The sequence below is a fragment of the Lissotriton helveticus genome, chromosome 2_1 (genome assembly GCF_964261635.1).
Source record: "Lissotriton helveticus chromosome 2_1, aLisHel1.1, whole genome shotgun sequence".
Lineage (NCBI taxonomy): Eukaryota > Metazoa > Chordata > Amphibia > Caudata > Salamandridae > Lissotriton > Lissotriton helveticus.
In genome coordinates this window covers 1,589,321,386-1,589,347,849 of record NC_136059.1, presented here as the reverse complement: position 1 = coordinate 1,589,347,849, position 26,464 = coordinate 1,589,321,386, and the positions used below count along the sequence as shown (strand labels likewise).

At 44.4% G+C, this 26,464-nt stretch overlaps 1 protein-coding gene across 2 annotated transcripts in view; it reads left to right on the top strand.

The window, feature by feature from the left end:
• Nucleotides 1-26,464, top strand: part of TBC1D2 (TBC1 domain family member 2) — a 511,011-nt gene that overhangs the window by 72,163 nt on the left and 412,384 nt on the right. The window lies entirely within an intron of this gene.

The following is a 26,464-nucleotide window of genomic DNA, read 5'->3' as shown; positions in this document are numbered from 1 at the left end:
AAAGACTTAGCAATTGGGAAGCATCTGCATCCTTCACAACTAACAGCCCACTTTCTTATAGAGAGATGTGTTAATGGAAGCAAAACATTTATCTGCAGTGTATATTTACACCACTCACAGAACAAACTAATTATGTGGTTGCAGGGAACACCATTGTGTTTTTGGATAGACTGCAGTTTAAAACCACTCCAGTGGCAAATAACAAGAAAAAGAGCGATTGCAATATAGAAAAATCTATTTTGATATGTTATCCAAGTTACCCTAATATGTCCCTTGTAAACCCACAGTACTAGGCTCTAAATATAAAAAGTGGCATACTGGACATTTGAGTAAAGTATACCCTCACAGTGAATACTGACAGGAAGCAGTTTTCACTGTGTAGCTAAAGCTGCAGTTTCCAATGCCATGCTACTTATGAATAAACTATTTTTTCATAGGTAATTATAGGAAAAGAATAGAGCAATGATCAAAAGTATTTTTCAGTTAGTTACAAAAATGGAATTCAGTGACGAAAGTAGAATTTCGATAAGTTTAGTGAAAACGTGACTTCCAGAGCTTGTTCTTTGTGCTGCCTGAGGAAGAATTAGTTTAGAACTTGTTTGGCTCTCAGCCCTGCTGCAGAGGCCCCATGCATAGCCTTGACTGGCTTGCTAATGGCATTCCTTTTGAAAGACAATGGCTTGCTTGACCTCTGCTAGCAGGAAAGCAGCGGTGGGATCAACAAGTGATCACTTAGCATAGTTTAGCCATCTGGGATGGGCTGTAGTTTAAAAACACTCCAGTGTCGAATTACAAGAGAAAGTGATTTTGACATGTAGAAAATCTGTTTTTATATATTAGCTAAGTCACTCTAAAGTATCCCATGTATGTCTACTGGACTTGGTGTTTAATATATTGTTTTAAGTGACATACTATATATTTGAGAAAAATATACCCTCCCAGTGAATACTCACAGGGAACTGGTTTCACTGTGTAGATAAAGCTGCATTTTCGCTGCATCATGCCTACTTGTCAATAAGATATTTTTTCATAGCTAATTATGGGGAAATTATAGAACAATGATTACAATTTATTTTTCACTTAGTTTAAAAAATCTTATTAAGAGGCGAAAGTAGAATTTTGGTAAGTTTAGTGAATAAGTGAATTTGGGAATGTGTGCTTTGTGCTGCCTGTGGAGAAACTAGTTTAGAACTATTTTGGTTCTCATCCCTGCCTCAGATGCTCCATGGATAGCCTTGGCTGGCTTGCTAATGGCATTCCTCCTGGAAGATAATGGCTCGGCCTCTGGTAGGAGAAAAGCATGGGAGTGGTCAGCAAGCGGTCACTTACCATAGATTAGCCTTCTGGGATGAGAACAGGATGAGCTGCTAGAACATATTGCTGCTTTCACATATCATCCTTTGACTTATAAATGCCAAATGAGGCTGTCAGGAACAGCAGCCATTGGTTCTCAGAGACTCTCTATCTAGATCGCCAGCAGGAAGGAAAACCAGGTCTTCCACTGACAGAGTGTGGGACAACCCACTTTCTTGGAAGATTGGCCAGAGGAGGTGCTACAGCTTCTGTAGCTGAAAGATGTGCCATATCAGTTGAGGGATTCTGAGAAGGTTGCAGTAAGCCATGAGAGGAAGTAGTAAACAAGCATTTACAATGCAATGGTTTTGCCTTTGGAAAAGTTAGAGCTATTGGCATTGCTCATGACATTTCTTTTTTTTTTTTTACTTATAAATAAATGGCACTGTTATTTACATTGCCAACAGCTCTCTCAGCCCACACAGCTCGCTCAGCTCTCACAGCCCACACAGCCCACACAGCTCTCACAGCCCACACAGCCCACACAGCCCACACAGCTCTCAGCCACACAGCCCACACAGCTCTCACAGCTCTTACAGCTCACACAGCTCACACAGCCCACACAGCGCTCACACAGCCCACACCGCCCACACAGCCCACACAGCCTACACAGCTCTCACAACCCACACAGCCCACACAGCTCTCACAGCCCACACAGCCCACACAGCCCTCACAGCCCTCACAGCCCTCACAGCCCACACAGCTCTCACAGCTGTCACAGCTCTCACAGCCCACACAGCTCTCACAGCCCACACAGCTCTCACAGCCCACACAGCTCTCACAGCCCACACAGCTCTCACAGCCCTCACAGCCCACACAGCCCACACAGCTCTCACAGCCCACACTATGCTGCTGTCTCTAAGAGAAGCACTTCCCAAATTCAAAACAGATCTCAGTTTCAGAGATTCATTCCCCAAATGCAACTACAGACATGTGCTTTCCCAAGGAAATATAGTGCAAAAATAAAACAAGCACTTACAAGTGGGGCCGGAGACACGGACAGCGGGAGGGGGGCGGGCGGGCACAAGGACAGCGGGAGGGGGGGCGGGCGGCTACACGGACAGCAGGAGGGGGGGCGGGCGGCTACACGGACAGCAGGAGGGGGGGCGGGCGGCTACTTTACAAGTAGTGCACAACTGCACATGGATAGAAATGTCTTCCATGTGTGCAACTACATTTTTTTCGTTTTTTTCCCGAAGGAACTATTCTTTTCCTGCTGCGAGCCCTCTAAAAGGCCCCACATTTTGGGACCTACCCTTCCTGTTCACACACTAGACCGCGATTTACTTATGCCCGTGACAGAACTAAATTGCCAACTGTTTCTTTGCGGCAATGTCTCAGAAAACAGTTTGTGAATGTCCACTAATACGTAGGGATGTAAATGTGCACGCTCTACATGGAACTGCTGCCTTGCCAACTCAAAACCTTAGAAGCAGATTTACTCACAAAAATAATTGATCACAAAAGGTACTTTTTAATGTAAAATTCACATGTACACAAAACTTACAGAATAACAGTGTTAATCTGATCGTGACGTTAAAGCCCAATTTCCTCGTCTTTCCTTCTTTCCGAGGCTGACAAACTGAATCTGACTGAGTTTGGCAATAAATGCACCAATTAACTGGTAGGGCGCCTCAGGGGGTTAACACATAAGTCGCAGGTTTGCCTGTGTGAGCAAACACTCATGAGTGAAAACACGGGCTGGGACGAACCCACAGTTTATCCTTATGAAGACAATAAAATGGAATTGAGCGCGGTGACAACCATTCTATAAGCCACCGCCCGATTCAGTTTGTGGTGTGGCACCGCACCAGTTTCATACCCAAACCTCGCTTTTCTATCACCATCATTGTCTGGTAGGACAGCTCAGAGTGTTCCAGCTCGTAGGCCACGGGTTTGAATCCGGGAGGCGTGACGCAGACTTTCTTCTTGCAGAGGTGAAACGCTTGGGTTATGCAAGTGTGTACAGAAATGTGTGGGTCACAGAACCGAATCTGGGAAGGAACGTCTCAGTCGTGTAACCTTTCGAGGTCCTTTAAAACAATACACGTTTGGGCGACGACAATAGTTACCATTGGTATCAGCACGAGGAATCTGCCATTTTTTTGTAGCACGCAGTATTTAAAACACAGATATTATTCTTCATAACACTTTGTGCCGCGTCCTATACCAACGCAATTACCTTTATTTTGCCAAGATTTCAAGCTTGACACCTGGTCGCGCATAATTTTACTTTCTTGACCACCCAGGGTTGCGAGACAAACATCCGTCTGTGTGGGCTCGTGTAAACAGAGAAAGTGTCTTTGAGTGTGTGTGCCAGTTAAGCTTGAAGCACACTTCCAACTTACTCCATTACACCTCCCTTTACCTTACAGACAACGTCACCCAAAATAGAATCTTTTCTACAGAAATGCTTTGTTACTGATAACTCTGCACTCGTGCTCCTGACAGCCTTCACCCAAACCCAGTATTACACACGGTCTGTGCATACGCGTGTTATTTCTACGAGCTCTCCGTGCACGCTCTCTTACAACTTGCACTCGCCCCACGTGGAGTGCAAGTTTCCCCAGCGACCTCCGACTCCTTCGTCCTTGCGTCACATACAGAGTCATGATGGACAGGTGACCTCGGCAGGAAGCCCCGTATCCCAGTACTCTCCACACCCACGTAGCAAACGCAAGACTACAACAGCTAAAACTAGGTGTGCTAAGGCCAGATACACTGGGACATGGACGCTGGGACCGGAGCCGCCTGCACGGACACACACGGACAGGGGGCGGGCGGGCACACGAACAGCGGGAGAGCGGGGGGGGGGCGGGAACGGCACACGGAAAGCGGGAGGGGGCGGGAACGGCACACGGACAGCGGGAGGGGGGGGCAGGAACGGGCACTCACCTGGACTTCTTCCGGCGGCCGTGGTCGGCATGAAATGAGGAAAACAAACACCCAAAAAAAATAACGAAACTCCGCCCACCGCCCAATGACGATGCAAAAAGGGTGGAGAGCGAAAAAAATGCAGGAACGCCCACGAATCTGGTCCGGCCATGACGGACAGATCTCTGTTCCAATGGCTAGCCTCCATTTATGGAGCTAGCCAATGGAACAGAGGGCGGGACTAAGCAGTACACTGTAGAGACATAAGATTTCTCCTGGGGGCGGAGCTAGGAGCTCCGTGCCCCAGGCGAAACCTAAAAAGGAGGTGGTACTTTTGTAAGTAAGTAGTCAGGATTGGCTGCAGGAATTCTCCAATCATGTGCTGCTGCACAGAATAGGACTGACACTTCACCACTAACTGCTCAAAACAATTCTGGTCTTGGGAAGAACTACCTGGAAAAACAAGACACTGCCTGAATGCTACATGAAAGAAGATTCACATACACCTCCTACCACCCACAGGCTGGGACGGGAAACATCCTTTACAACGGAACCGCTACAACGTGGTACCGTTACGACGCAGTTTTAACAACGAAAGTCGTGACAGCGACTTTCGCTGGAGGGCGCTCTAGGATAGGGGATAGTTTAATTTACTATCCAACACCTTCCCTACTATCCACGGGGACTGGTGTTGGAATAGTAAATTAAACTATTCACTATCAGTGCCCCCCCAACGCAAGTCGTTGTAACGACTTGCGTTGTTAAAACTGCGTCGTAAAGGGACGCGTTGTAACGGTACGCGTTGTACCGTCATACATCCGGCTGGGACTGTTCTTCTAGGGTCAATCAGCTGCCTATTTTCTGTTCGATAAATGCGAAAAGCAGAAAACCTCTGGACTTCATGAAAATCCAGACTGACCTTTTCCAGCAGCTGTAGGAAGAGGGACTTAGTCATTTTCCACCTCTGGTAGACTGGAACACGGCGCTGAGGCTTCCCTGGTGATGCAGGCAAGAAAAACAGGTTTGTCCAGAGCTGAGCTGTTTGCCACACTGATACCTGGGTTAGCTGGACCTTGTGGTAATAATATGAGGCCTAGCAGAAGCCAAAATATTTACTGCTGTCAGCCTTACCCACTGGTAGATTTGTGAACCAAAAAAGTGACTAACTCTGAAGGACTGAGGCAAGGCTTGGACTAGGGTGAGGCTTCTACTCTACACCAGCTGAGAAGCGAGTTTGTGGCTATGACTTTCTGCTTTGTCCCTCTCTGAGCTTTTGGCTGAAAACAGTGGCTTTAGCGGGAACTCGATAACAGCATATCTGACTTAAAGGGGCTATTGATTTCTTCAAACTCTTGCCTACCTTTGCTGGAGGATGTGGAACTTCAGAAAAAAGAATAAGCCCTAAGAACAAAAAAAATACCAATGTGACTTGCTTAGCTTGCCCAAACCCTCTCCATCCAGCCTAAAAAAATGTAATAGATTTTTATCTCCAGTTCCAATTATCCGATTCGACCTTTTAAGTATCTTTTTTTTAATTAAATTCTTCTCTATTTTCCTAAATTGTTTCAGAAATTATATTACTTTATTTTATTGCATGATTTTAATAAGTGTTGCCCTGGGGAAGTGCCTATTGCTTATACCAAAGCTACTAAGAGTTAAGAAAACTTTCTCTTAGACCTGTGTTGTGACTTAATCAGGGTGTATTCATTAAATTTGTAATTGTTCCCTCGCCCAAATTAGTAACCCACATTCTGACAGTGAAACCCTATTTACTACCACCACTCTGTCCAGCTAGAAACTGATCACCCATCTGATCTTCCCGCTTGGCAAAATCAGTTCTTAAAATATGTAAGGCTTCCCTCTTTGCCACAGTCACCATGCTAATAAAAAAAGAACATTCTGTGGCTCTTATGTGCCACTTCTTCATTCTTGTCACCCATCTCAACATGATTGGGCAACAGTTCTCATCTCAAAGTGTGATGAGAACATTTATCACCACTGTCTGGTCGTTTCACAGTTGTATGAGTTCTTGCTGCTCTCTCCGGACGCATTGATCAGTGGTGTTTCTGGGAAGCCACAGAAAAAAAGTTAAATGGATTCTTTTAGAACATCCTCTCTTTCAGACACCGACCAGCCAGTCAGACCAAGGGCAGCGGCTCTTGGCTTATTCTCCAGCCAATCAAATATGTCTTGTTCAAATATTTCTCGGAGCTAAGATATAGATGTCACAGCACATGGCTGGAAATAAGTAGATTTCTTAGTTGCATGCTGCTGATTTGCCATGAAGCTGTCGTCTGTGATTACCTTCTATTCCAAGGCCTGGAAAGCAATTTATACCCCATAGCTCGCTTTTCAGTCCCCATCAGCGTGCCCTCCTGGGCCACAATTATGAATTCAAAGTTATCCGTCTGTTTATGCAGTCTGTTCACGGTTGGCATCAACACTTATTGTCACTTGGATGGCATGCCCATCACCGTGATTGTCTTCTCTTGAGACTGAGAGTGCACATAAAAGAATTTATCTCGTGGAGTGGTGCTGCTCACCTTACTTTCAGCTTCCGGCATGGTCCCTTAAGAGCCGCTTCATTTCGATTGGCGAGCTAGTGAAATATATAAATAACTCTGTGCTTTATGATGTCACTCAGCTGAAACCTGCCCCCGGCACTTCAAAATCCCTAAGTCCAACCCACTAGGTGCCTTCCCTACGCTGATGAACAAGGGTAGAGGTCTGTGCCCTGTTTTCTATTTGTTGCGTTATGGGATACCTCATCTCGTCCCCATATCAGTGTCGCAGTCGTGTTGCACTTCAGTCATGGACTCCGGTCGAACCATAAGCCTTTCTTCCAGAGGACCCCTCTAAAATGCAGACATTCCACTTGGTCTCCCACAACCAAATTGTGGCAGCTCCAAGAAAGAAGACAGCTGACTCTACCATTTTGACATCACTTAAGAAGGGGGGAAAGGATTCTTCACGTGGCAGTTCCTCATCACCATGGACTCAGTTTGCCCTCCCATGTAGATTAACAGAAGCCCCTCAGATTCAGTTCCTGAGAGATGTAAGATTATGAAGGAAACACTGGCTCGTTGCAGCAGCATGACTGGTTCAAAGCAAACATTAATGTATTGTTTTTTAAAAAAAACTGTTCTATTACTGTTTTATTACTTTTCTTCACGGGATATAGGACTTAAAAGGAACAAACCAAAAATGTTAAACCATCAAAGCCAAGCCTCTGTTCAGTTGCATGATTTATAAACCAAGTGTTACTTTGTGCAGTGAATAGTAAATACATTCTGATGAATGTTCTTCTGCCTGGCCAAGTAGGTGTCTTTTTCCCTCCACCTCAAAAACAATATTTAAAAATAACTAGGCATGGCCCATGCAGGTAAAAGAGGTGGGGCATTGGGTCCGTGTTGGGGGGCTTCGACAGAAGACCACCAGGGAAAATTAAATAAATAATTAATGTTCCCTCGTTGTCAGTCGAAATCCCCCTCCCCCCGGCCCCATCGCCCCGACTGCTCTTACCTCCACGGTCCGCAGATGAAAGTAACTCTAAGTAGTTGTTATATACCTCCTCATACCGCACTGCCACTCTTCATTGATATACTAAGTGACAGGTTTCAATAAAATAGTTACAAATTGCGCACTGACTTTTTGTGAGGTGTCCTATGTACTAATAAACCAAAACATAAATAAAAGGCATTGTCATTTACAATGCCAATAGCTCAAACTCGCGTAAATGCGAGACCTGTTGCATTGCAAATGCTTGTTTGCCTGTGCTACACTGAACTGATGCCGACCGCGCTGCAAATTAAGTAAATAAAGCAGTGCAGCCGCTAAAGTGAAAGCGGACTGTGCTGGAATAAGGAAAGGCCATTAAAGAAAATAGTGCTCACCCACTAAATAACGGAGACTGTGTAACGAGCCAAGTAAAAGGTCCAGTCATTATGGGCGATAACAAATGTAGACAAAGCGGGACTAACAAGCCCATGTACGAATCAGAAGCCAGCATTTTCGAAGGACAATATCACAAGTCAATGACAAACATGGGTGGAGAGTGGGCGGGGCTTATAGTGCATTCCCTAATACAGCATGCCTCGCAGAGTGAGTAGCACATGCGCGCTGCAGCTAGGCTCGACCTCAAAAGTTTCCTGTGAAGAAAAACATCGAAGGAGGGTAGTAAGCTGAAGTATAGAGGACACTTTTCCTTTGCAGATCAATTACCACATCAGAAATTGATAAATCTTTTGAGACAACCATTGATATATACCATTGCAACATATAAATCAGATGGGATGCCACTTTCACGCCCCCTCTTAATTGCAATTCAAAATGGATCGCAAAATTAGTTTATTATATAGAAAAAAAAGCCCATTTGCTGCCTCAAATCCTTTGATTGTGCGAATCACAGGGTATACAACTACAAAAGGGCTTTGTATTTTGGGGCCTAATTGTTGTAAAAATAGGTTCTCCCATGACTGAACTTATTATCTGGAGTTTTGAGACTTCACAATGTTTGTGTTTAATTATTGAAATTCAAATGCCTGTTTTAAACATGATAGACAGATGGTCTGGATCTAGTGTGGATTAAGGAGCAAGAAACTTAAAATGCCTATATTGTGTGAGTTAAGCATAAGTGTAAGAACTTTGTTTTTCTGATGTCAGTAGGTGAAAGAACATTTTTATGGAACCTTATTGCTGCAGCATTTGATAAGGTAAACCACCAGAAACTACTGCAAGTTCTGGAGGACATCCGGATCAGAGGCAAAGCACTAGCGCTTCTAAAATCTTTTCTGTAAGGAAGGGAACAATTTGTGGCCTTCGCAGGTCACCAGTCACTGAAATTCACACTGCCATGTGGGGTCACGCAGGGATCGTCACTGAGCCCTATCCTCTTTCACATTTATGTGGCCCCACTGGCTAGACTAATTAGATCTCTGGGCTTCGCTGCCATATCTTATGTGGACGCCACCCAAATAGTGGTCTCAGTGACAGGCTCCCCTGATGAAACTGCTGCCCAGTTCCATACATGTCTGAGCCAGGTTGGGGCCTGCATGACCTCAAATTGTTTGAAGTGAAATACCAGTAAGACTGAAGTCTAACTTTTTGGCAAAAACAATTTCTGGACCCCTGCATTGTGGCCGCCAGAGTTTGGTCCGCTCCCCTGCCCTAAAGATAAGGTTAAGAACTTGGGGGTTACCTTCGATTCTAGGCTCTCGTTTGATGGGCATGTCACCCAGGTCACCTCGGCCTCCTTCTACACCCTAACATTTTTAAGAAGTATTCTGCCTTTCATCCCAGCAGAAAGAAGAAGTTAGTGGTCTCAGCCCTGGTATTATCTAGAGCGGACAGGCTTTTCATGAATCTGCTTAAACACTGCCTCAATAAGTTGCAGTTGGTGCAAAATGCCGCTGCGCGGCTTTTGTTAAACCTTCCAAAATATCATTCAGTCTCTTCGGCACTCAAAAAACTGCACTCGTTGCCAGTGATTAGAAGAATTGAATTCAAGGTGCTTTGCATTGCATTCAAGGCCACCCACAACGCAGGGCCAATGTTCTTGAAAAAGAACTTGCAGCCATATGTGCCCGCCCGTCAGCTCCGCTCAGCACACTCTTATAACCTGGTAGTACCCAGGTTCAAAAAGGCTGCTTGGGGGGAGGAGCTTCCTGGTCAGTACAGCCAGACTCTGGAATTCAATGCTGTTGTATATAAAAGATGTCCTTGAGTCATAATATATTTTCATGTAGCTTTATTCATGGATAGTTACAGGTCCAGTTCTTAAGATAATTAATAAGAGACCTCACCAGGAATGACCTCCTTGTCACTCAGCCTGCCTCCAACTGTCAGTAGGCTTAGGCATTCACTACAACATTCTATGATGTCAAGAGGTAAACATACAGTGACATCAAGTGAGCATCAAGGAAATACAAACCTGGGAAAAAGAGACAAAGTCCATGTACAACAAATGCCAATACATATCAAGAAGAAAATCAACTGCCACCTTTTAGGAGGGCTCTGAAGACGTGGCTGTTTAACCTCTGAACTGTGTCCTAGCTGCTCCTCTCTCGACTTGCTGAGTTAGAGCCATGATACCCAAGGGTGAATGTTTCGCGCTCTTACAAATTTCCCTTTCATTTCATTTAATTTCTTATTTATTACACCAGTTAAGAAGTACCACGAATTTCTGAGGTAAGGATGATCTGAAATGGCCTTTAAAAAATAGAATGTGTGAAAGCGAAATAGCGTCAGGATTTCCATGTGCCTAGATATGAAGCAGCGCCATGTTCTCATTAATCTTCCCCTTTAACCACGTGTTCCAACATAGCTTTTCTCTTTGTTGGCTATCATTTCATTGTTGTCTGTTTTCCTTTTTCTTTGCCTCATTTTTCAATGTATTCCTGCCTTCTTTCCGCCTTGTCTTTTGTTTCTCATATAGCTTTACTTTCCCTTTAGACCTCTCCACTCTACCTCGCAAACACTCTCTTCTTATTACCTGTACTATTTTAAGTTATTTGCTCTTCTTCAACATCTTTGGAATTCCCTCTACAGCAAAACCGACCTAAAATGTCAATGTCAATGCTCTAAAGGCGGATGTCCCCCTCCTAGCCATAGGAAGCATCATTCCATAGTACTGCCCCACACTGCTTCAGCAGATCCAGATTCTCGAGTTACATTTGGAAATTACCTTCACTTGAAGGTTAGGACAGTACCATGCACTGAAAAGTTTAGGAAAGGTCTTTAAAAATCCTCTTGTAGTTTGAGTCTGAGCAAGGAAGGATTTTTGTTGGAGCCCAGATACTTTTGGGCTTAAGCGACTTACAAATTAATTTGACCGACTGAGAGTACAAGGGGGTAAGTGTTCATAGCAGAGGGGGGAAAGCCAAGAAGACAGCAGGATACACTTTCTGAAGGATTTGTGCCACGTCAGCAGCATTGCAGTGTCTTGGAGTTGTACCTTTGATGGGAATTATGGGAACTGAAAATACTAGAAGGTTCTGCTGTGAAGCAAATGTGGTGGTGGTGGCGGAGGCTGTGCAGATAGTGGTGTGTGGGAATCCAAATTCGTTCAACATAAAGGAGAAGGAACTGTGGAAGGTTAGACGACCTAAAAAACAGATTTTCAGGGTTTATGGGACTGTGATAAAATATATCGTGGGACTCTCCCAACTTGTTTTGCACTCACTCGTCATGGAACATTAATGTTTTATATTACTACTAGCAGCCCGTCCCGACGTTGTCCGGGAGCAATCAGGCTTCTGGGCCCCCGCCCGCCCCGACGTTGTCTCAGGCTTCAGGGCCCCCGCCCGCCCCGACGTTGTCCGTGGGTCCCCCGGAGCGCACCCGCCACTTTCAAGGCCCCCAATGAGCCGCACACGGGCCGCTTCACCTACCTCAGCCGCCGCTCCTCCCCGCCTGTCCGCCGCTCCTCACCGCCTGTCTGCCGCTCCTCACCGCTCCTCCCCGCCTGTCCGCTGCTCCTCCCCGCTCTCATGTCCGCCGCTCCTCCTCGCGCTCCTGTACGCCGCTCCTCCCCGCGCTCCTGATGTCAGCACGCACGTCGCGGCCGGCGCTACTTCCAAGGGACTACTTTTTTTTTAATCGTAAATATTTTAAAGAACGTATATATTTTTTTTTATATAGCCTATGTCCATCTGCAGACCCTGACAATTACAACGATGTATCGGGTGTTTGGATTGGTGCTGTAGTTCCTGAGTTTACCCGCCTCAAAGGTGCAAAGTTCTCTCTTTATAATAGTAGTATAGATTTAATAGACTTGCTATCCCCCTGCTGACGTTTTTCTGCAGATTTCCTGCTGCTATGTCCCTCTTTCCTTGCGCCTTCTTTTCTCCTCTTTGCCTCCTTTTTTCCTTTGCTTACACATGTCAGTCTCACATTGCTCTTACATCTGCACTTCCCTTGTGCCTCTTACATGCACCCCTCTCCTACTGCACCTCTTACTTATCCCTAGTCCACTACCACTCACATATCCCATGATACTCCAAGCATACTTTTCACCTACCCAGAGCAGATCATTACAAGTGCAATCCTCAGAAAAATAAATCATGGCTCCCTCTCTGCCAATGCTACATGTCTGCCAACTGGCCCAATGTCATGATTTTCATATCAGCTCGTCCCTGCTTTTTAAGCAACAACACTTTGGGCTCAGGGACTTGTGAGTTCCACTTCCCTCCATTTTAAGACTTATCCTACAGGCCTGGCATGGAAAGTACTATTAGCTGCAAAAAGGTTCACTGGCGATTGCCTTCACAAAAAGGTTTTAGCTGACAGCTAATCACAGACATCAGTGCGCCGTCTGCATAAGTGATTAGTAAATGAGATCCTGTTCATTGCATGTCTGATTCACCTACTCATTACCATTGAACTGGTCCTCGTATCCACCAGGCTGTGCTGAGAAGACGTGTAAAGCCAACAATATGTGTGTGTGTTTGTGTATGTGTGCGTGTTTGTGTATGTGAGTGTATGCGTGTGTGTGTGTGTATGAGAGAGTGTGTGTGTAAGAGACTGAGAAGGTATTGGAAAGAGAAGAATAGATCAACATTTGGGGAATTTTTTAATCTTTTGTTTGATAGGCAACCTAGGGGTGATTGCCCAGTAGACCGGTATCAATATTTTGTTGATGAGCAAATCTTGGTGCCAAAGGAACTTGCAGCACAAGCTGGCAAGCAGGAAGTAAACTGGGTAGACCACAGGGGAAGGGTTCCAAGCTGGTGAAAGTCGAGGGGGACAAGAGTACCTAACAGATGGTTCTAACATTTAAGACCAACCACAGTACTTACTAGGATATAGAGCTAGCAATGGGTGTTACAATTGTGAGCAAAGGGTCACATCAAGGACGAATACCCAAACATAACCAGAAATCCACGGTTGCCTAACCTACTGTTAAGTTTGGACGAGGGTTGCCAGCATGGCCTCATAGGAGCAGAGTTGGTCTCTGAGCCATTTCTTTCAGGCAGGGTGATCCTCAGTTGATTTCGTTTGAGACCCTGTTGTGCCATGAGTCCCAATCATGTTAAGGTTGTGAGGTGGGCTTTGTGATGCCGATTTGACTATACATGCATAGCAGGATGATAGGGATGTCATTTATCAAATTTCAAATTTATTTATTTCAGGCTTATTTAATGAAACCATTACATGCGTTTATAAAAACAATAAAGTAAAAAATATTCTTGAATGTAACATTTTTGAGTAATGGTGCAAGTTCACTGATAGATGGATAAGATCAACATTCTGCGATTAATTAAAATCATTACAGTCAAAATCCCCACTGCATGGAAAACAATATACAATAAAATAAACAATCGACAAAAAGAGCAGTTATAAACGGCATAAAAAGGAAAATGGCGGGTTAAACTCAACATTGTAAAATGTTTCTAGGAGGTGGGGAGCCCTTACCGTGGTGGTGGTCTGGGGGCTTCACCTTTTGACCACTTTTTTCGGTTCATTATCAATCTGAAACTTTCCTAACCGTGGCCGGTAAGTCAAAGTGTAAGTGTGCGATTCAGGAAATGCCCATGGCAAAGTCATATGGTTGGGGGGGTTGACCCATTGTTCTGGACCGCACAAAGTGCATGTTGCTATAGTGCTTTCAGGTGCAGTTATCATCTCGAGGGATGCCGCTGCAGGTATGGAAAAATGTGGTGCACCAAAAAGTGCTTTCAGGAGCAATTTTCATCTCAAGAGCAAGTTCAACAAACTTTTCTAGGTATAGTCACAAAAAAAAGAGTTTGATAAAATAGCATATATATATGAGATAAAACCATGCCATGGATTGAACCAAGATGTTATTGTCCTGTTATTTCACTGAAGGGCTTGGGGATCTACAAATCCTTGTAACTGGCTCTGAAAACATGATGAAAAACAAATAATTATTGCAAAGTGGTCACAATTGTAAAGTAATAAGAGTTAAATATGATTATTGTATTTCCAGTTTTTTTCCTACCTGGAACATGAATTTTTATCAAACTTAAATGTAGTTTTGTTTTGTCATCATTCAATCAATGTGTGTCTATAAGTGCGAATTTCCATTTATGTTAAGCTCGGCGCAGCTGTACTCTCCTCTCCTTTGCTAAAGATGGACTTATACAAACAGTGGTCCCGACATATTCATTACACAGTCAGTAGTTTTTAATATCTATTGGTTTAATCCATGCCATTGTAAAATCAAATGTGGGAATTACTCCAAATCGTAATTTGTGTTCAACAATTTATAAAAGCATACACCATGGTAGGACTGTCTATTGATTGAGTGACAGATGTTCTAGGTAATCCAAGCATGACAATGCTTTCAAAATCCAATTTCGTCTTGAAAAATCAGATATCACATTCATATTTGTATTTAAATACTTTTTAAATTCATTGAAGGAAGCCCACACGACCAGAGCTCCGTCATTTCCAAGTTTTGCAGGGCTGCTCCCAGGTAGCTTCGTGCCGGGATTTTTAGTCAAGTCTCATGATTTGTAGCCAGTTAAAGTGGTCTAAAGTGTCTCCTGTAGATCATTTAACTTTAGAGCACATTCTTACATAGGCCATTTGTTTTGCTATTTTTGTTTAACCAATCCAAATTCCAAGCAAATTTGTGCTTGCAAGGTGTTTTTAGGTTGGCCAAGTATGTGCCTTTATATATTTCCAATAGTTGTGTCCTGGTGCCATTATACAGAGATGCCCTGGGGACGCAACCGGCAAGTGTGCATGCTTTGTGCACCACTTGTGCACTTTGATGTTATAGAAGAGGTCAAAGACGCTTGTGTGGTCCATTCTGTAGTACATACAGCACTGGTGCATATCTTGCATCAGCGCCATCATAAGAGGGTGTTACCTTATTTGCATGGGGCATGGCCCCATGCAGTTGAGCGAATCACTTTGCTTCTGTGTACGCTGTGTTTTATAGACGATGGCGCAGAGAAAACACACCTTTAGGACGAGCACTAAAAGTGCGCCACAAAAAGGTGGCGCACTATCAATGCACCTCGTAAAGACAGCCCTCTGGAGGGGGGAAAGGGGTGCATATGGGCCCTCCGCTCTCCCCTTCCAGGCGGGTGTAGTCACTCAATGCACCCCCCTGCAAGGGGACCTCTCTCCCTTCTTAAAAGTGCAGGCGAGTTGCCACCTCCACAGTGAAACATGCACTTGCTTTGAAGCTCTGTATTTTACTTGAATACGCTGCACCCAGGGCAGCACAAGTTTGCGGCTGCCCTCAGGGCAGCACATTCACTCTAATACAGCTCACTCTCTATCTGCCCACGGCGCTCCTATGTAAAGGTGCACCGTGGCACAAACAGGGAAGGTGCACTTTATATGTAATACGGCCCCAGGAGTTTTGCTTCTCTTCCCCATAGTGCCTGGCAGCCATATGAGATGTTTGGAAGTACCTTTGCACTTATTATTTTCAACATTGGATGCGATTTAAATTGAAATCTATACATCTCTTTTGATGTTATAGTGACCATGTTTGAATTAGATACCTCAGAGTGACGTATACCTTTATTTGATCACTTGAAATGTACTCTTTGGCATGAGAAATGCCACTTGGTAGGGCAGCTCACATAGGAAGTGCTATTTTATTTTTGATTACAAACCATGTCGGTCCCAGAGATCATTTCCGCTAGTCTTCAAGTTGATTCGAATGGGATTTCTTGGGATTGTAGATATAGCCTAGTCTGATGATGGCCTGGACCACTGTGTCTTCCATGGCTTTGAGTGGTAGTGCATCCTGACCTACATAATCTACCAGCCGTGAGCTCACACCCCAGCAGGTCTAACAAGGCCATTCACCCTTACTAAATTGATATGCAGGGTATCAATAATATGGGTGCTATTAATAGCATTTATATGCTATAGTAATCCTGACTGCCACTAGAACAACTAGAAGCGAAACAGCAAATATTAGAATAAGTGAATTGTATTCTAGATTCGTCGGTTTTTTTTTGTAAAAAAAGCAATTCTTAACTGTGTTGCACATTTTGGTAATTCATAGTCATTGTAATAATAAGCTTTATTCGATTTCTTTTAAAACCTTAAACAGTCAGAAAAAAACACCAGTCAAGCAATTACCCCAAGAGAGTCAAAAATCAGATAAATACAGCTACACAATTATATAAATATACATAAGTTAATCTGTGTTTGTAAAGAATGAAAACAGCGTTGGCCTTTTTAAAAAAATAAAAAAAACAGCTTGACACATAAAAGTGGAAACTGCACAAAAAATCTTTAATGAGTCTAGTTGTCGATAGAATATCAAAGCAGGTCTGCACTGCCTACACTTACATTTTCATAATAATGGTAGAACAATACGTCTTCTAGGCACTTCATAATATTTACCCCAAAAAATTAAAAGTGCAATGTACATAGATCCATGTGACCATCACAAGGACACTTGACTAAAGGGTCAGATCATTCATTTGCCCTAGGGAATGTTACAAGGTGATGGATCATATTGGACCTGAATCTGGTTAAAACAAACCTGTGCTGATGATTGTGTATGTATTCCAAATAGGGTTGGAGACCGTCCTTAATTAACAGCATTTGGGGCTACATGTATAAAAATTGTAAATTGCGAATTTCTGAGAATCACAATTAGTTCATCAGAATTTACTAAGTATGAAACAAAGAGTTTCTGTTAGATATGGGGGTCTCTAGTTGGCAGAGGTAGGTACCACTGTCAAAATAGGGACCCTTGCTTCTAGTCAGGGTAAGGAGGATATACTCTTTAGATAACCCCTGCTCACCCCCTTGGTAGCTTGGCACGAGCAGTCATGCTTATCAAAGGCAGTGTGTAAAGTATTTGTACCAACACTCACAATAATACAGTGAAAACACCACAAACTGACTCCACAACAGTTTAGAAAAATAAAGGTATTTAATCTAAACTACACAAGACCAAAACGACAAAAATCCAACATACACAGTTCAAGAATATGGTTTCAAAAAGAGTTCTTAAGGTTGCGTTAAAATAATCCACAGTTGTGTTTTAGCCAACATTACCTTTAGATGCGACAAAAGTTCCAAGTGAAAGCTGCAGCGTTGAAAAGCAAGCGATGCGTCACTCCTGAGACCCTGAGGAGGCGATGCGACAACCCCGCTGGACTCAGCGGACGTGTTGCAATGACTCAGGTCTGTATGGGGAGGGATGCGATACCTTGCGTGGATTCCGGTGCACCTGCACTAGTACATGCTCTACCTTACACATACACTGCACCCTGCCCATGGGGGTACATTGGCCATTCCATAGGGGTGACCAATGTGTACAGAAGGGGAGGGTTAGGCCTGGTCAGTGGGGACACTGACAGGTGGACATGGCAGTTCACAGACTGCACACAGGCACTGCGGTGGCAGGCCTGAGACATCATTTTAGGGCTACTCATGTGGGTGGCACAATCAGTGCTGCAGGCCCACTAGTAGCACTTGTATCACCAGCCCTGGCACACTCAGTGCACTTTACTAGGGACTTCTTGGTGATACAAATATGCCAATCATGGATAACCAATTACAGTCACAATTTACACAGGGATCACTTGCACTTTGACACTGATCAGCAGTGGCAAAGTGCCCAAAGCATCTAAACCAGCAAAAACGAAATCCAGGACAGGGTCCAAAATACAGGAGGTAGAGGCAAAATGACAGGGGAACCACACCAAAGATGCCAGGTCTAACAGTTTCATATAGTGATTCCTTGGTGGTCGCAAATCGCATTACTTCATTAATATTAATGAGGTAGATCGCAATTTACGACCCCCTGGGAATCGCTAAAATCATGGGGATGGCGGCCTGCTCGGGTCAGCAGACCACCATGTCCATAATTGCTTTTGAATAAAGCAATCTTTTTTTTAAAATGCAGCCCATTTTCCTTAAAGGAAAACGGGATGTGTTTCAAAAATGAAAAGCTTTCTTTTAATTTCTTAAGAGTAGGCAGTGGTCCTTGGGATTACTGCCTGCTCTTAAAAATTGCTGTAACAAACATTCACAAAGGGGAAGGGGTTCCTTGGGTACCCCTTCCCATTTTCAAATGGTTTACCACCTACTTTAAGCAGGTGGTAAAATGTGAATATTTTGCGACCACATTTCGGTCACTAAACATTCTTACATACTGATGCGATTCGGTATTAAGGAGGGCCTCCCTAAACACGCCCCTTCCTAATAGCAAATCGACCATATTCCTGCCCCATACGCTGGTATTGATACACATTTCGCCCTGTTTATTATACCCATCTCCTTCAATGGTTTCATTCCAAACGTTACCGAAAAGTTAAACAGTGCTCCTATACTTTTTCTAATTAGTATTTATATCATCATAGCCAACTGTTTCCAGGAACCTTATATGCCAAATAGTACACCCAGGTATGTGAATGTAGTGGTTTGCAATACATTTTCTTGTCCAACTTTAAATTTGTAGGAACATTTTGAATTTTTGAGCCACACTCCAGAATAAGTTTTACCCAAAGTGACCATCAAAATCTAAATCTGCCATAAAATCCACAAAGACATTAATAAGCCATTGCAAACCAATAGGATTCCGAGCCATGAGTAACGTGTCGTCAGCATACAGAAGGGCGGGGACTGGACAATGGCCAATCTGAGGCAGGTCCATATACCAATCCTCCAACCCCCTGCCCAAGGTATTAATTTATAGGTTGAAGGGAAACGGTGCAAGTACACAACCCTTCCGCACTCCCTCTGTATGCCGAACTATGGCATACATTTCCCCTTTGTTAGACCCAGGATCCCTGGCTGGCTGAGGAAGGTACCTTAGGCCAAATGGGGCCCGCGTTCCAATGTCAGGGAAAGGAAGTCACCTTCTGAGATAGCCCTGCTCACAGCCTCGGTAGCTTGGGACGAGCACCCAGGCTTATCTTCAAGGCAAATGTGTAAATTATTTGCAAGCATGCTCACAGCAACCCAATGATGACACCACAAATAGACTCCACACACGTTTTATCAAAATTAGTATAACATTTATATAAAAAGATATACCATAAGATTACATGATATAAATCCAACATATGTGTATTTGTAATATTTCTCCTGGCCGGTTGTTAGACCAGCCAGCCATTGTAAGTTCTGGCGATATTAATGAGCACTTCTAAACATTCTACTGTAATCCTAACACCATGTTATGCAGATTGTAATGTTAGAATCAGGCACTTTTGCAATGTGAAAATAATGCAATGCGTACGCAACAATCAGGCACTTTGTGATGTAAAAATAATGCAATGAGTAGCACGACAATCAGGTACTTTGCAATGTAAAAATAATGCAATTCGTAATACAACCACCAGGTACGTCGTTATACAGATGTAAGGCAATGCGTAATATGCTAATCAGGTAGTTTGTTACGCAAGAATAAGGCACTGCTTAATACGCTAATCAGGTAGTACGTTATGCAGAAACAATGTAATGCGTCATACGACAATCAGGTAGTTCGTTATGCAGAAACAATGCCATGCGACATACACTAATCAGGTAGTTCGTTATGCAGGAAAGATGCAATGCGTAATACACTAATCAGGTACTTCGTTATGCAGAAATTATGCAATTTGTATTACAACAATCAGGTACTCCGTTATGCACAAAATGAGTAATCCATACTACACTCCGGCACCGAACACAGCGCCTCCAGCCGTCTCTCCGCCACTCGTGCTTACTCACAGGTAGCCTCTGACAACAGTTTCCCCCAACACAGGTATGATATAACACAAAAAGTGCAGCTCCGCGCTCCGGCCCTGCTACTGCCACTCCCTTGGCAATACGACCAAGGGAGTGGCAGAGGCTCGAGCTGCTGAAGTGAGAGAGAGGCCAAGAACGTCTCCCTCCGACCCCGCGCCCCGCCCCAGGAGTTGACACACATTACCTGGGGGTTGCAAACTCACTCTCCTCTCCTCATCCAGCGGTTTGCGCCTCTGATGTAATCTTTGGGACTTGGCAACGGTTGGCTTGGCCGGTGGCTCAGCTCCTCCGGGGCTGCCGGTCCGGGCCGCTACTTCTACGAAGATCTCAGGCTGCCATAGGGCACATACACAGTGTCGCTGAGACTTCCTTGAGCTTCGGGTGCACAGTCACCGGGCACTCCACATGACGTTCTCAGGCTGCACGAAGATCGCACGCACAGTGTCACTGAGACTCACTTTAACTCCGGGTGCACGATAAGGCAAATCCTCACAAAGGTCTCCATGCACAACGCACCCTCACACAGCCTCGATGAGACTCACTTGGATTCAGGATGCACGATAGCAAGGCAAATCCTCATGAAGGTCTCATGGTGCACAACACACACACACACAGCGTCGATAAGACTCACTTGGATTACGGTGCACACAATAACAAGGCAAATCCTCACGAAGGTCTCACTGTGCACAACGCACACGGACACAGTGCCGATGAGACTCACTTGAATTCCGGTGCACACGACAGCTTGAAAATTCTTACAAAGGGGTTCAGGCTGCACAAAGCACGCGCACACTGCATCGCTGATCCTTGCTTGGACTCTAGGTGCCCACGATCATAGGGCACACCTTACGAGGGTCTCATGCTGCAAAAGCACGCACACACAGTGCCGCTGAGACTTTCCTGGAAACTTTTGTGTTCCTGTGCTTCCGCCCGAGGGAGCCAGCACACCTCAGGCCTTTGGAGAGAAGTTACTTCAGGACACAGCACACAGCAAAGTCCTTTCAAGCAGGGGGACACAGCACACAGCAAAGTCCCTTTAGCCTTTCCTTTGTTAAAACAGCAAACAGCAGGCCAGCCCCAGACCACACAGCAAGGGTCAGTCCACTCCTTCAGTCTATTCAGTTATTTCTTCCTTGGCAAAGGTCCTCTTGACCACGAAGTAGCTCCAGTCTTGTTCACTCTTGATCAAGCCATTCTCCAAAGTTCAGGGGCTTCAGCTGTCATAGTTATACCCCTCAATGGCTTTGACGTCTTTGTGTTTCAGGGGGCACTGACCCTTGTTCAAACCAGTTCTGGGTGCCTCCTTGCCAGTGACACCTTCTTCCTTTGATTAGTAGATGTCTGGATTCTCAATCACTCAGGAGGAGATAGGACAATTGTTTTATAGCAGCAACCCAGGCCGCTTTACCTCTAGGGGCTTCTCCTCCCCCTACACTCCAGATGTAGGTCAGCCTGTTGCTGTCTCACCTCCTCTCCTGGGTCAAGACATTTCCCAGATCCTATCGCTTTCAAATCCAGACAATCAATCCACAGCCAGGCAGAGACACACAGAAATGTTCGAACCCAAAAACCCAGCCTCTTCTAAAAGAGTGGCTTCTCAACACACAATGCAAAAACCACCTTCATAAAAAGATGTGGTATTACAATGGGAGTTTAGGCATATTAAATTTCACCTTTCCACCTTAAGCCTTTGGGAAGATAGGCTGGAAACATGTTACAAAGCCTTCCCATTCTATCCTATGGACAAGATGGCCTTTCCACAGTGAAAAGTGAAATGGAGATTATTTCACTGTCAGGACATGGTACACACCGTAGTACATGTCCTACCTTTCACATGCACTGCACCCTGCCCAGGGGGTACCCTGGACCTACCATAGGGGTGTCTGATGTGCATAGAAAGGGAAGGGTAAGGTCTGGCAAGTGTATGCACTTGACAGAACAACATGGCAGTTTAACAAACTGCACACAGGCACTGCAATGGCAGGCCTGAGTTCCCTTTTTAAGGCTACTTGTGTGGATGGCACAATTAGTGCTGCAGGCCCACCAGTAGCATTTGCATTTCCAGCCCTGGCACACACAGTACACTTTACTAGGGACTTTAATAGTAAGGCAAACATACCAATCATGGATAACCAATTACCATTACACTTTACACAGGGAGCACTTGCACTTTGACACTGTTTAGCAGTGGCAAAGTGTCCAAAGCCTCTAAGTTGGCAAAACAAAATCTATCACAAAACCAAAAATGGAGGAGGTAGAGGCAAAAAGTCAGGGGTAATCACGCCAAGAAATGCCAGGCCTTACACCCTTTATACTAAACATCACCTTGCATTGGTTCCTGAGTAAATCTCCCTAAGGAGGTTTATTTGTGATGTATCCACCCCATATCACTCAAAACACGCCAGAGTTTACTGTCATTAACACAGTTGAACGCCATGTTAATTGGACCCTTCTTGGCCACTGTGTACTTCACAATAAGAAGTCTTAAGTTACACATTGTTTGACAGTTCCTATCCCCTCATGAAACCTGTATTGGTTATCAGAGAGTGTTTGTTGGTCCTTGGCCTTGGGTTATGTATATTAATTGTAATGTACACCTGGTTCACTAAAGGGGCCTTTTCCAACTTACAAGTTGTCAGTGGTTTGTGCTGCACCCCCTTGCCCAATGCTTTCAATCTAATTGTGCTGCTGAAATGTGTTTATTTGTGGACGTTTATGGGTACTGTACTTCCTGGTACTTGATAGTCTTTACTACAATTGCCCTAAAATAATGCAATTGCTATCTTGCTTAATGAAGAATAAAAAGCGATAGCAGCAGCATCAAAGAAAGGTAAAATCATCTTATCTCATTTTGTGCGAAGCAGGGTCCAAAGGTTGTGCTTGTTGTTGTGTGGCAGAGCGACATGATTTATTCCTAGATCTTGGATTCCTACTGCTAGTGATAATTTCTATTGTGACGAGGTTGCAGGTGGTTTGAATGTGGTTGGCTTCCACAATTTGACTTGTTAAACTCTCCATAATCTGCTGTGTCCTTATCTAGATTTAGAGACGTACATAAGTATGGCAGTGTGCCCGGCTTTACTTAGCCAGTGTTTCTCATGTCATTGTTGTTACAAATGAAGATATACTCTGTAGACAGGTCATGTAGATTATGGTTGAAGGTTTATTCTTTAAGTCATGTCTTAAGTTACAGGTTATCAGTAAGATGGTAGATTCCTATGTAATGCCCCACCAGCAGCAGCCTCCTTGCTGCTCAGCCAATCCACTCCTACTGACACTCCTCCAAGCATAAACACTCTCAAAGTTCCAGTAACCTCACACGCTGGAAACATAGAGACTATGGGGAGGATGCATTATACAGCAACAGGTTAAAACAGGTGCTAAGAAGATTCAGGTGGAATGAATCAATCCTTACCAGTAATCTTCATTTCCGCGATTCGTAGTCCTCCTCGTCCCGACCCTTATTGAATGAAGTTTCCCCATCTCAGAAATTTTTAACCTCACAATGGGATTGATGATCCCATTGTCTTGTGAGTTTCTTCTCCTTCCTTCAGATGGAAGTTTGAGTCTCTAGCCCACACCACCTGTCTCAGTAAAACCCTATCTGTGGGTCAGGCACTAAAAGGGATCAGTAGTAAGGTGGTACCTTGGTATAAGACGTAAAAAACTCTACTGCACAAAATTAAAACCCACCATTCTCTTCCACCCCTCTCTTCCTCCCCCTCGAAAAAGATCCTTTATGGCTGGAGTACAAAAGCATATGCTTTGTGATTGGATGACGGAAGACATTTGTGGTATTCAGTGTACAGATGTTGCACCATTAATGTGGGACTTCCTCTTGTCACTGATGTAGTGCCCAAATTATCAGTTGCGATTCAAGCATTTGATGTTATTGCTTGAGTGTACCTCACTGCATTTCTGGTGGAATGAAAAAAGATGTATGTACTGTGTATTCCCTGAGGTACGCAGAATATTTCATATCAGCCCTGCTTCTCTGGCAATTAAATCATTCATTTCTTCTAATCTATGGTAGGTTTTCTGTCTTAACATTTACAACATGTTAGCCCAGTTTCCCAAGTACGGTGAACCTTGGAAGCCTACTAAAGTCAGACAAGTACAGCTTTGTGCATCCTGTGGAAATCATACATACAGATCATGTTTTGTATGACCTTACGAAGATGAATAGCAGACAGTACACATGTTTGATCAAGCAGCTAGTGTGTTCGCTTTTGTGCTCTCACCTTGGCAGCGGGTGTTTTCTGATAATAGCGGGTCTGCTGGCGCTGTGCCATATCCTGACAGGAACAGGTATGTGTGGTACTCAGCTGTCCTTTTCTATACCCTGCCCTATCAGTACTGTATGCGCTACACTGCTCGCGGGAGCGGTAGTCCGCTTATTTGTGTACCCTGTCTGCCAGAGGAGGTGTGCCTTGTTCTGTGCTCTGTTTTGGCAGTGGGTATTTTTGTTGCTGTATCCAACATTATTAAGGGAATCAGTGCTCTGTGATGTACCCTATTAGATCACCTGGAATGCTCCGTGACGTTCCTTGCCCTGAAACTAGATGTGCTCAGTGCTACGCCCAGTCCCCACACCAGCACGTGTCCCCTTTGCTGTGCTTTGCCAATTTAATGTTGTACCCTAACTCAAGTGACAGTGTGTGACTCTTCCTTCTTAGTTCTAAGCATTGTGGGTCGTTTCCCAGGTGCAACTGCATCTGGTGCATTATTGACTGCTGCCACGCACTTGTCGCCTGGACAGAATGCCCAAGATGTTGTCGACCCGCTCCAAAAGAAATCCTCTTCCTGAATTCTCATTCCCGGTTGCCATTCACTGAACCTTCGAATTGATTGACAGTGTCCTGGTGCGATGCGTAGATTCACTGAACACAACTCATGCAGTCCCCGTGATAGGGAGGAGGGTGCACGCTGCACACCAAAGGGGCTCCCTCTGCAGCATACATGTTTCCAAAGATGCAGACTGCGTTGGTCACGGACCCTGTGCTCACAGATGCCTGACTGCCCATGAGGCAAAGTCAGGCACTTCGACCCTTTTTTTAATGACAGAACACTGACCGTTTCCTAGTCTACACTGCAGGGGGGTGGGGGCTACCCAGAACAGAGGCCCTTAAGTATTTAATCCCATTAATGGCTTTGTCCTTTCATGTGAATGAATGTAACATGGTGATGTGGTCAGAGTTTGTGTAATCTAAATTTAGTTTAATTAAATAAATGCAACTAACAAATGAAATTTGGTATTAAAAAGTGGACAGCCTACAATTTGCTTTCGAACTTTGAATTGTGACACAAATATTTGTAACATCCTAGTATGCCTAATCCCTAAACAGGTAGAGCATAATATAAGCAATTATTTATTAACAAAATATTTAAATATCTATTTAGTGCAGCAGGTACTGCTGCTCACTAAAAGTGTTGCAGTCCTGCTGAGAGTACTGACACTGTCCATAAATAATATAACAGCCCTGCTAAGAAATGCTGTTCCTTATCATTATGTGTACATCTGACAGGAAGTGTGGACATTGGTGAACTAAAAATATACCAGACCTGCTAAGAAAGGTCTTGCAATGCTTCTATATTAGCCCCGCTCAAAGTTGTTGGCATTGTCCCAATAAAAGTATAGAAACTCTATTGAAAAGAGCCGGCAATGCCAATTATCAGAATATCAACCCTGTTAGGATTTTTTGTAGTGTAACATTAGGGCCTCATTACGATGTCAGTCGAATAGCCTTCCGACGACTTCTTGTGAGAAATCGTTTCCGACTGACTTGGGTTCGGGGAGTCCGACCAACCGATTACGATGATCCCGAACACCGTTCGGTCTGACTCCCATTGGCTTCAATGGGAGCCTGTGTTCCAAAGGACAAACACATACTTCCATTGAAAAATAGGGTGGTTGTGGAAAACCTTGCACCCTCTGGCGGGCACCCCATGGTGCCTGCCACACTATCCATGGTTGTGAAGAGGGGTGCCATGGGTAACGCCCAAACCGGAGGCCCTCGGATGAAGGTGGCCAGCTATGAGCCCTCAAAGTCAGTTTCCGACAGCCATTTAGTGTCGGACAGACTGATTCGGAACGGCTGTCGGAATCCGACATCTTAATCGGTCGGTCGGAAGCACGGTCCGTAGACCAGTATGATTCCGCTCCGACTGACTCCGAGTCTCCGAATGCCGGTAGGAACCGAGTCAGACAGACCGAACGGTTACTTACCATCGTAATCTGTCGGTCGGAAATGTTTCCAACTCAGATTGGGAAAATCCGAATGCCGTTCGGGGCCTTTCTGACCGACATCATAATGAGACCATAGATGTTTGACAGCTATTTTAAGATGTATGTGAACACATAAGCAAGCAGATTTGAAAACTCAGAAGAGACAGCAGGTATTCAATCATGAGTTATCAGCTGCAGCCAACCAGCAGACACCTTACATCTGAGTCATGGGGCTGCTTTACAATTCTGGCACTGGCCAATGGGAAATTCCTCATGGATGCTGCCAGGTAGTGGCATGTATAAAATTGTGCATTCAAAGAATATAAACACACA